General features: G+C 48.4%; 1 long non-coding RNA gene across 1 annotated transcript; it reads right to left on the bottom strand.

Moving 5' to 3' along the window:
- Positions 1 to 811: 811 nt before the first annotated feature.
- LOC128312422 (uncharacterized) lies at positions 812 to 5,895 on the bottom strand. The gene is made up of 3 exons (XR_008291740.1): positions 5,178 to 5,895; positions 4,821 to 4,884; positions 812 to 1,156 (listed from the first exon to the last, which is right to left on the bottom strand). It is a non-coding gene; the product is annotated as an uncharacterized LOC128312422 (long non-coding RNA).
- Between the last annotated feature and the right edge of the window lie 6,367 nt (positions 5,896 to 12,262).

Raw genomic sequence — 12,262 nt, 5'->3', positions numbered from 1 at the left:
GGATCTGCAGAGTCCCGTGTTGTTCAAGGCTCACCTATGCAGGCAACAATTTAAGGTGCTGGGTTTTTTTTTTTTTAATTTTTAAAAATGTTTTTATTTATTTTTGAGAGAGAGCATGAGCGGGGAGGGGCAGAGAGAGAGAATGCGAAGCAGGCTCTGGGCCCCAAGCTGTCAGCACAGAGCCCCGCCCGGGGCTCAAACTTGTGAACCGCGAGATTGTGACCTGAGCCGGAGTCGGACGCTTAACCGACTGAGCCACCCAGGCGCCCCGAGGTGCTGTTTTATTTTACCTCTTTGTATAAGGATATCGCCACAGATGGATTTCTCTGGACTTTGAGAGGGCAGTGCAATGAGTCACAACAGCTGAGACTCAGCCTCGGTGATGAAGAGGGGGGAAAGAGAGACAGACGGACCGACAGACAGACTGGGGAAAAATACATCTAGTTAAAGACTTCTAGATGCAATGAATGCTCGGATTACCATTAGCTCTGAAAATCTAGTATTCTAACCCAGGAGCCAGACAGGTTTTCCATGAGGGCGCAGACAGTAAATGCCTTAGGTTTTGGAGGCCGTATGGTCTGTACCACAATCATTGTTGCACAGAAACGGGCTCAGACAACATTTATAGATGGGTGCGCTCTGTTCCAACAGAACATTACAATAAGGTGGGGGGGCTGGATTGGGCCCCTGGGCCACCCTCTGCTGACCCTGGTCCTTAGTAACGGACAACTCTCGACACAGGCCTGCAGACCGCCGTCAAAAGCAAAGAACAGTTGGTTTTTATTTTAAGATTATTAGATCAAGTTCAAGCTCTCACTTGCTAACACGTTTGGGCGACTTCTCTTCTTCTTACACCGATGAGAGCAATTGCATCGATATTCCCTCTGACCCTTTCCTCATTTACACGTTTTTTACAGAGGACTCGTTGGTAACGATGCAATGAACAAACGTGAAAAAAGAAATCCTCTGTGATTTCCACTCATGTTGGCTAACGGGGATGTGGGAATGCCTGTTTTGCATTTGGCTTCCTGATATCATCTCGTTGCGGAGTCTGCAACATCCCCTTTGGTCAAGGCAATGCCAGAAGTCTCGTTGGGAAAGGGCGAGAAGCCTGGAGGCTGCCAGATGCCGGGTTGCTGGATTAGTCAAGGCAGTCCTGGGAAGGAAGACAGACGCTGGGGTCAAGGACAACCTGGTGTCCCGGCCTGGGTATGAGGAGCAAGCTTGTGTCTTTCCCAATAGATGGGTGCCTGGGGCAAGTCACTTGACTTTTCAGCTGTAAGTGAATTTGAGCTAATCGATTTCAAAACATCTACAATTGCCTAATTCCTAAAATCCCCCACCAAGCCTGCTGATCTAATTCTAGAGAAATCTAGACAGTGTTGTACAGTGATAGGTTCCATGTCAGGACTAACTGCACACGTCTGTGCTGAACGTCTGTGGATTTTACGCACCCCCTGTCCACCTTCCTTTGCATAACAACACACAGTCTTCCCTGTGAACTATGACCCCTCTCCTTTTTTCATGCCATGTGGTGAACGTGGGCCGAACATATAGCAGCTGGGTCCCAGAGTGGGGCCTCATTATTGCCAATCAAAGCGTTCCTTCCTGCTGGCCAGCGATTGGCTCAGGCACGGATATGTGACTCAACTCCGGTCAATGAGAGCCATTCCTAGGAGGTTGGCTTAGAATAGTGAGTGATTCCCTTGTCCAGCTAGGATTGACTCACCGGAAAGATACACACCGGGAGCTTACGTATAGCCACGTTTGTCAGAGTAAAGAAAGTCTGTTCCAGAATGGAGCCAACTAAGAGGAAATAGAGCTGAGGGAGAGAGGATAGGTTCTGACAACAGCTTAAGCCTCTGAATGCAGTCACGGCTAACGCCAATTATATCCCTTGAATGGACTTCCTAGTTTACATGAGAAATACACTTATTTTTTTAAATAATTGCACATGACCTCGAATGGGACCATTTTCCCCCCTTTGGAACCAAAGGAGCCTTGAAATGAGTGGCCAAATAATAAGGATGTGAGCACAAACACCCATAGATGTCCCCAGCCATCTTTTGTAGGGGTAAAGATTTCAGACTCTGGGGGACCTTGATTCTTATCTCAGTTCTGCCCTGCTAACGGCGTGCCTCTGAGCGCGCTCTGTGCCCCTGTTGCTTTTTCTATCAAACTGTAAAATTTGGCTGAGGTGGTGAAGGGCTCAGAGAGAGTCTCAACGATTCATCTCGAATTGAACCAACAAGGGCCAGGTATTCCACGCATGATCACCTAGGAGAGACATGGTGGTCCCTTCTGGGACTCTGGAGGGACAATTCCACCAAGGGAGGAGCAGGTGAGAAGAAGTCCACACGATAAATTGGGTATGGGGGCTGTGCGAGGTGCATCTTTACTGTGTATTCTCCTTCTCTTCCCCCTCCTCTTCCTTCTCCCCTTTCCTCTCCTCTGCTTCCTCCCCTCTCCCTCCTCCTCCTCTGCCTCTCCCTCCTCCTCCTCTGCCTCTCCCTCCTCCTCCTCTCCTCTCCCTCCTCCTCCTCTGCCTCTCCCTCCTCCTCCTCTGCCTCTCCCTCCTCCTCCTCTCCTCTCCCTCCTCCTCCTCTGCCTCTCCCTCCTCCTCCTCTGCCTCTCCCTCCTCCTCCTCTCCTCTCCCTCCTCCCCCTCTGCCTCTCCCTCCTCCCCCTCTGCCTCTCCCTCCTCCCCCTCTGCCTCTCCCTCCTCCTCCTCTCCTCTTCCTCCTCCCCCTCTGCCTCTCCCTCCTCCTCCTCTCCTCTCCCTCCTCCTCCTCTGCCTCTCCCTCCTCCTCCTCTGCCTCTCCCTCCTCCTCCTCTCCTCTCCCTCCTCCTCCTCTGCCTCTCCCTCCTCCCCCTCTGCCTCTCCTCCTCCCTCTCCCTCCTCTCCCTCCTCCTCCTCCCCTCTCCCTCTCCCTCCCTCCCCCTTCCCCTCTCCCTCCTCCCCTTCTTCTCCTCTCCCTCCTCCCCTTCCCCCCCTCCTCTCCCTTTTCCCCTTCTTCCCCTCTCCCTCCTCTCCCTCTTCCCCTTCTCCCTCCCCCTCCCCCTCTCCCTCCTTCTCCCTCTCTCTCTTCTTCCCTTTGCCATGGTCCTTGTTCCCCTTAATCTTCATCTTAATATTAGTACCCGTATTTGTATTCATGTTAACATCATCATCATTCCTCAGAACTTCCTCTTCAGTTACGAATGTGAAGAAAAGGGAACATTAACATGGTCTCTAAACTTGAGTTTTTAGAAAACAACTTCTTTAACTCTTGGTTTCACCTTTAAAACGAATCTAATGATATCTGACCCATTAGCCTTGCCCAGCAGTTGGAAGACAATAATGGATGTGAAAGAGTTCTGACAATGCGAGCATTGTCATTACCAGAGAACATTACCCCAGAACATCCCCTCGGTTCCCCCACCCCCTTGAAGTCACTAATGGCAACACAGTATTCAGTCTGTGTTTCTCTAGTACCCATAAAAATAAGTGCCATCATAGGACTAAATAATTTCTCAGAAGAAACAATGCTAACAGCCCCCCCCCCTTTTTTCAACAAGAGACTTTTCTCCAATAGATTTAATTAGGTCATGGTTCAGTAGACCCCAATAAGGGCCTTAGGAGACTTTGCTCTTGTCCCTTTGAAATGGCACAATCTGTAAAAACCCAAACAGAGACGTGGTCCTTATTATACTATTATTTAATCTGGATTCCCTCCAGACTCGGCCCTTGCGGGCAGCGGCGGCTTCCAGCGGGGTGGGTGATGGGAGGCTGGCCTCAGAATAAACACCATGTGCTTCCTGGAATTTGGAGGCCGGCTCTTTCCACTGCCCTTGCACTCCCTTCGCTGGCAGATCCTGGGTGCCAGGCGGCTTTATTACAACCTGGCGTGGCTGAGGCAGCCACTCTGCCTGTCAACAGCCAGGAGCCAAGGGGAGAGGCCTCCACCCAGGCTTTGACGCTCAGCCAAGTCCGCTGGTGGTTGTGATGGGCCGCTTGTCCGGTGAGAACAGGCCCTGAACAATTATGCTTTTGTGCCGGTGGGGACCTGCGTGCGGCCCATTCTGGATCTGACCGGCCGGAGCGCGGGGGATGGGTGAAATTTGCTGATGTTCAGGACCCCCGTGCCAAGGGCTTTTTTACAGAGAAAGTTCAGAGTCAGACTAGGTTCGGATGTCGAGTGACCCTAGAGCTACACGTAGCCAGCCATTGTATCCTTTTCTAGAAAGTGGGCTGAATACCTACTTCTCAGAGTTTTCTCTGGATTATGGACAAGAATATACTCAAGCACCTGCTGAGAGCCTGGGACGTATCACCCGTTCGAAGATCACAAGCTATCCTCCCCGTGAATGAACCTGAGATTACTTTTCGGTTTCATCAGAAACAGAAATTAGCCAGCGTTTTGAGTCGTACACATCAGGTATATATGCGATGATGATTTTAAATTTGGCCAAAATTTAACTTTTCGCAATTTTTTAAAATTTAGAAATAGAGCCTACGAGTACAAAATATGCATAAGGACACAATTAAGTGAAACATGCACGTGACCATAACCCACATCAAGCAAAAAACATACATATATTACCAGCAGCAAGAAGCCTCTAGTGTCCCTTCCTGATTACAACCACCTGTATTCTATCTAGAATTAACCATTATTCTGATTTTTATGACAATCATTATCCGATTTTCTTAATTTAGCCACTATATATGCATCAATGAACAATACACTTAACTTCGCTTGCTTTTGAACCTCATCAAATGAATCCTATAGTATGCTTTGTTGTGCGTCTTTTTTCTATCGTTGTGGCATCTGCAATACTTACCAAGCTCTTGCGTATAGCTGTGGTTCTCCATTTTCACTGCTGTAGAATATTCCATGAATCGGAACTGAAATAGGAAAGAGCCGACATGACGCATCCTGCCAGCGCTGGTGTGGGGCAAAGTCCCCAGGAGTGGTCTCCACGAATCCCTCCCCACCTCTACGTGCACAGCACCTACTCCAAAGGTGAGGTCTGTTCTCTTCCCCTGAACTTGGGATGGCCTTGTGACTTGGTATGACCAATAAAAGACGGAGGAAATGAAGCCCTCAGGCTCTGGAACCCAGACCTTATGAAGGTACTGACGGCTTCTGCCTCTTTGAAGCCAGCCCTGCTTAAGAAGTTCATTGCCCCTGAGCTCACCACGCTGGGAGAAAGCCCAAGGAACCCACGTGGGGACAGAGCACGATGCCGGAGGAGGACACCTCGGCTCCTCCGGCCATGCCAGCAGGACCACCACCAGCTATTAGGTGCCACATCCATCTGGAACATTCTAGCCCCAGCAGAGGCCGGGTGGGGCAGAAAAATGGCAGAGCAGAGCCCAGCTCTGATTGCAGAAGGATCAGAATGGATACATTGTCCTTTGAAGCTCCTAAATTTCGGGGTGGTTTGGAAGGTAACAACAGATGGAAGGAAAGGATTCCTAAGGAGTCAGCTGGGCAGAATTTGTTTCTCCCTCAGACTTAGCCTCTATCTTTGCACGCTTTACATCTTTGCACTCCGCAAGAGATGTTACTTACACCTAGAAAGAAAAGCTGTCACTACATGCAAAGACGTATGAGGTTATGGTTTTTTAGTGTGGCTTTTTTTTTCTAATGGACTGCCAGGCAATCCTGTTCTCACCCAAACATACCTTGCAATGAAAACACTAATTTCTTTCTGAGTAAACAGGCGTGGGTTTCGCTTTGCAAAGAGAGGTGCCTGGTGTTACACCATCGGGGATGCAAACAACAAAGCAAGGGGGAGCCTTGGCTACCTTGAACTCTGCCCTGAAAGGGTTAACAGCCCTGCCTCCCAGTTTCTTGCCTTGGGGTATGAGGGAGTCAGAAATAGCAACAAACCTTTCTACATTTGCACAAATGTAATTGCTTCTAATGCTACTTAAGTTTGAAGACGCCTTTGCATTTTTTTTTTTTCCACTGGAGCTTTTAGATTTGTTTCTCCTTTCAAAGGCGGCGTGTATTGAATGCTCTATGGAAGAGTAATGGGAGGGGTGGGGTGGGGGGGGGGAAGAAGCTAGGAAAACCAACAGCTTTAAAAAATAAAACCGTCACAGTGTGTAGGCTCCTTCCCAATGCAAAGGAGGCTCCCTTCAAAGGGGCCCGCAGAGGCTGGTTGAGGTAAACAGGACAGGAGTTTGAATCTGGCTCCGCCCACCTGTCTGCATTCACCTTTGGGCAAATAACCTACATTTTCGGATTTCCTCATCTGTAAAAGGGGGCTAAGGGAAACCTCCTGGGACTGGAGTGAAGAATCAAAGAGAGAGAGGGAGCCTCTACCTAAGGGGCTTAGTCCAATGACTGGCACAAAATAGATCCCCAACGGATGTTCACGCCCTACCGTAAAGAGAGTTTTTAGGAGATGGTTTTAGAAATGTTGACACTTCATCTAGAGGACGGTTTAGGGAACCATTTCCTGAAAGAAGCCAGAAAAACCCCAAAGAGTAAATCGCCATCCCCTCGATGGAGATCCACTGCCTGTCTCTGGCTGTATCCCGAATACCACCGGGGGCCTTGGGCATAATCAGATGTCATTGGGCAATCCTGGAAAAGGGTTGTGCTGTTTTTGTGGTTCTTTCTCACTTTTCCCAGCAGGAGACCCAGGCCCAAGGGAAGGGAGCGAGGCCTTAAGAAATTCTGATGAAAAAAATTCAATAATAAGCCATCCATTTGGATAATAGATGGGCAACCTAGATACCATGTCTGGATTTTCCAAGGCACTGATGAAAAATCCCCAAAACCTAGCTAAGCGAAAGCTGCAGCTAAGGGAAGGAGTTTTTGAAGGACAACAACCTTGGCTTAATCCCGAATTAGGGGGTTTTGTGTTCGATATCCCATTTAATCCCCATAAGTGCTGCCTCCCCCCCGCCCCCAGATGCGGAAACTGAGGCTACGAGAACAGAGCATTACAGGGCACTCATCTACAAAAATTTCAGTGCCAAGATTCGAATCCAGGCCTACCTCTGAAACCCGTGGTGGTTTTTTTTTTTTAATGTTTATTTATTTTTCAGAGAGGGAGAGAGAGAGAGAGGGAGGGGCAGAGAGAGAGGGGGAGACACAGAATCTGAAGCAGGCTCCAGGCTCCGAGCTGGCAGCACAGAGCCCGACGCAGAGCTTGAACCCATGAACCGAGATCATGACCTGAGCCAAAGTCAGACCCTTAACCCACCGAGCCACCCAGGTGCCCCTGAAACCCATGGTTTTTAACCAAAGTGTTCTCTTGCCTCCCTGAAGGAAGCCAACTAGATTCTCCATAAGAATCTGGGACGAAGTGGGAAGGCACTGGAGGAAAGTGCAACAGCGTGTCTGGGATTAGAATACGCGGGTCAGAGCTGTTCAAAGAGGAAGGGTTCCATCGGGAGACCAGATGAGTGATTGGAAGACTGAATGGAGGTAAGGCAGGAGACCCAAAAAGAGCCCTTCTGAGTAGAGCCAAAACAAGAAAGCAAATGGCAGGTCAGAAGTCCTACTAGTTAACAGCAAATCAAGCTTGGTGTTCCAAGAAAAGTGTTCGGGAATCAGACCATGGGAAACACGAAGGGGACCTTTATCTGGACTTTGTGTGCTGTGAGGGCAAATATGGCCATATGAAGTCCCCATGCACAGGACCAATCCGAAATCAGCCGGCGGCTGCTGGTGAGTCCACACACCAGGCTTGTCCTATTGAATTTGAGACAGGCGCCTAGGAACAAGAAAATGTATGAGCGGAAGCCAGGATCGCCCAAACAAGGAATCGGAGAGTTGGAAGCCCGTGTCAGATGTCTATGGATTCTTTAGCAGACATTGAGGCCACCTGGACTCTTCTCTTTCCTCTTCCGGGCTGGCTCTCTCTAGCTGTCTTACTGTCCTCTATTTTTAGTACCGTCCGGTAAAAAGACAACATATATGAGAACGTCAAAGTCGATTGCTTCGCTGCACACGAAGCCTTCCAAGGCGCTGCCCATCGACACCACCCCAAAAGTCCAAGCTTTTGTGCTTGAGGGTTAGTGGGAAAGTCAAGACCCGAAATAAAATCTGATCCAACCAGTAACTCACCTAGTCTTATCTCCCACCCCTCACCCCATGCCTTCACACTTCGGAATATATGCATTATCTCCCATTTCTGGAATTCCTGAAGTCTTTTGATCACTTCACTTCAAAGACTGACCAAAGTTGGGTTTTCATTAGAGTCTCGTGCACATATCTGACTCATCTCTGATACAGGGACTGAGGGAGTCGGGGCCACAGTTTCATTCCATCTCTCCACTCCAGCCCTGCCAAAGGGCTTGGGAAGAGCCTATACGACACGGGCCTCGAACTCACAGTTCCTGAGACCATGACCTGAGCCGAAACCAAGAGTCAGACCCTTCACCGACTGAGGCACCCAGGTGCCCCAGGAGGAGCCTAGATATTGAATACTACATTCAAAATGGGGAAATAAGTAAATGAAAGATTCCTGGGGATTCTGAAATACTTGGTCCCGATTTAACACCAGAATGCGTTCAAGATAAGCGCCGACAGCCGACTGACAATTATGCTTCTAGAACTCTGTCTTCGCGCCCACGCAGGGGCTTCGCCGGCCCGTTTCCCAGGTCAGGTGTCGCGAGTTGAAGCAACGTCTGCCGATAGGCACCGCCTGCCAGGCTCCGGACGAGGTACTGAGGACATAAAAATGATGAAGATGAAGTCTTTCACTTCAAGAATCTATGCTCTAGAAGCAGAGTTAAATGTGTCATAAAATAGGAAAGCAACCCCAGCTGCATTTATTAATCATTTACTGTGTACCCGAGACTTCATGAGGATTCTATCGTGTATTCTCAAAACCCCGTGAGACTTTTGGTCCCAGCCACCGCGGAGTCACGGATACGAGCCTCCCTCTCCCTCATCGACAAACATGGGAAGCGACTGTTTTCAGACGTGGGCCGGCACAGAGTGAGGAGCTGCGACCTTGGAGGGAAATGAACGCTTGGGACCGCCCCCGTGTTCACCCTGTTTTCCATCGCCAGCACAGAGAAGTGTGGCTGAAGCAGACAGGCAGTGACCTTGCCGGGCAGAGAAAAGAGAGACTGGAGTTCGGTGAGGCGGCTGGAATTTGGGGAACAGGACGGTAAGAGACGAGAAGCTGTACCCACAGGAAACACCACAACCTGCATGGAGGTCCTCTTATGTCTGGGCCAGATAGTAATGGCGGATGTGCAGGACAAGACTCTGATGCTTGATGGAGAAGGGCGGCTGGCAGGGGCAGGGAGGGAGAGAGTTGCAGAGCAACTCCAGAGGTTCCCCCGGGGCCAGGAGATGTTGGGGTTCTGGCCAGGAAAGGAACAGAGCGTGCTGGGTAACCCAAGCATTGACCTGATGCCCTCAGAAAGTCCATGCCTTTAGCAATAGAACTTTCCAGTCTTGGAGACAGAGTTGCTCTGCACCCCTGCTAACAAAGCCTGACCAGGTCACTCACTAAGATCCACCTGAGCGTCCCACGAATTAACTACTTGCCCAAACAACACTCCGTTCTCTTTAGAGGAAGAGAAAGTGATTCATATTTTCAACAATACCGTCTCCACAAAGAAAAACACACCTAGCGACATAATAATCCAATTGCTGAAAGTGAAACACAGAGACCAAAAAAAATCTTAAAAGCAACCAGAAGAGAAAGGCACACGGTGCACAAAGAATGGAATAAATGCTGAGTTCTCGTAAAACGCCGTGGAGATCAGAGACAAGGAATGACATTTTTAAAGAGCAGAGAAAGGGAGTTGCCCTGAAATGCTATATCCATTGAAAATATCCTTCAACAATGAGGATGAGCGAAAGACAAACATAAACAAACTGAAAGAATTCATCACCAGCCATCCTGCCTCCAAGAAACGTTAAAGGAAGTTCTTGAGACAGAAAATTAGATCTACACAAAAGGATGAAATGGGCCAGATATGGGAAATATATGGATACACACAAATGACTTTAAAAATATGTAATTTCTTGGGCGCCTGGGTGGCTCAGTCGGTTGAGCGTCCGACTTTGGCTCAGGTCATGATCTCACGGTCTGTGAGTTCGAGCCCCACGTCGGGCTCTGTGCTGACAGCTCAGGGCCTGGAGCCTGCTTCGGATTCTGTGTCTCCCTCTCTCTCTGTCCCTTCCCTGCTCATGCTCTGTCTCTCTCTGTCTCTCAAAAATGAATAAAGGTTTAAAAAAAATTTTTTTAAATATGCAATTTCTTAATTTCCTTAAGAGAAAATGGCTTATAGCAAAACATGGGAACAAAATGTGTGCTTTACGGTATTTATAAAAGCAAAATAAATTATAATAATAGCATCAAGGACAGGACAGACAAATACAAGTGTCCTGTGGGAGGGTTCCTACATTATATGAGAAGTAGGACATTAAAATTAATTTCAGTGTATGTGTCGGTAAGTCAAACACTAATTCAGATGACAGTGGGGGTTAAGTTAAGGATACATATTACGATCTTCAATGTAAGTGCCAAAAATACATCACAAAAACTTAAAACTCAAAAATATTCAGTTAGTGCAAAAGGATGCAGGAATGAGGGTTAAACAACAACAACGAAACAGCTAGGATAAATAGAAAACAAAAAAGATGATAGACAAACCCAGCCATGCTAATGATTTCATCGAACATACATGGACTAAATATTCTAAATATAAAACAGGGATCATTTAGCCGGATAACAGAACCAACTCTGTTGTGTCACAAGAGATACACCGCGAGTCAAAAGACACAGATAGGTGAAAACAAAGAAGCTAGGATGGTTGTATTAACATCCGATGAAGCATAATTCCGGATAAGGAGTGTTATTAGAGCTAAACCAGAGCATGTTACATTGATAAAAGTGTCAAAAATACCAAATGACTGAAACAAATTAATACTAAATGTGATAGCGTCTCCAAAGATGGCCGCCATCGATTCTTTTCCTTCCTTAGAGGTAACATGTCCCTCCACATGTCAAGAAGTGTTCTATTTCTCCTTCCCTTGGATCTGAGCTGTCCTATGACATACCTTGACCAAGCCTCTCATGTCGGTCCAGTTCTTGGAGAGTACTCCTTGCCATGGATGAACTCTGGCCAGTCGGCCCTGACGCCTACGGTCACTCCCCGAGCCTGAGGACGTTGCTAATCCCTGAGCTGCCTTGCCACTGACTGTTGGCTTCCACATTCTTCTGTCACCTGGGTCATTCCCTCTTTACGTGAAATTCCTTCCATGTGAAAGGTCTGGAAAGGTGTCCGTCTTCCTGGCAGGGCACTGACCGCTATCGGGAGCTAATGACACTGATCTAGCCATTTCCAGACAGGAGAGGGGGGCTCAGCACTATCCCGAGTCGCTTCTTCCCCATCCCGCCCTGGCAAGCTGGCCTCACACCTCCTTGGCATCTACGACCACACTGGGTCCAGCAAAATGTCGGCAGACTTTGATCTGCCATTAAAAAATGACTTTTACAAATGGAAAGCCTTTTCCATCTGTATGATTTAAACAGAACAATCAATGTTTAAATAATAAATGCCCTCATTTTGGGAAATCTGTCCTCCTCCGGCAGCTCTCCTGGGCTTGTCTGGGTCAAACGCAGCTGGCTTGGGTCTCTGCCTTCACCTCCTCCCGAGGCTTGAGGGATACTACAGGAGCTACGGCGGGGAGGCGAGACACCCGGGTTCAAGCCCTGGACCAGGCAAGTCCTTGGCCTTGTCTGACACCTGGGGGAACAATTCAAGAGTTCTCTCCATATCTTCATCCTCCAAGTTTTCCCATCAGGCTGAAATCAAAAGAGGGCCCCCTGGAAGAGACTCCAAGCAAAAGGATGGAAAGAGTCACCATAAACTTGGAGCACGAATTCTAGAAGAATGTGACAGTGAGATTTATAAAGTCCTAGACCTGGGTTTGGGTGCAACACTGCCCCTTCCTGGCTGAGTGATATTGTTAAAATGTCCATGCAACTCAAATCCATCTATAGACTCCATGCAATCTCCAGCAAAATTCCAATGGTATTTTTTTCCTACAGAAATATAAAAAAAATAATAGCCCTCAGCTTCCCATGGAATCACATAAGCCCCTGAAAAGCCAAAAAAAAAAAAAAAAATCTTGAGAACGGGGGTGGGGGGTGGGGGGGTGGGCTGGGTGGCTCAGTTCGTTAAGCATCTGACTCTTGATCTCGGCTCAGGCTGTGATCTCACCATTCATGAGATCGAGCCCTGAGTTGGGCTCTGAACTGACAGCTCAGAGCCTGCCTGGGATTCTCTCTCT

Source organism: Acinonyx jubatus, chromosome D3 (genome assembly GCF_027475565.1).
Source record: "Acinonyx jubatus isolate Ajub_Pintada_27869175 chromosome D3, VMU_Ajub_asm_v1.0, whole genome shotgun sequence".
Classification (NCBI taxonomy): Eukaryota; Metazoa; Chordata; class Mammalia; order Carnivora; family Felidae; genus Acinonyx; species Acinonyx jubatus.
This window is presented reverse-complemented; position numbering and strand designations above follow the sequence as displayed.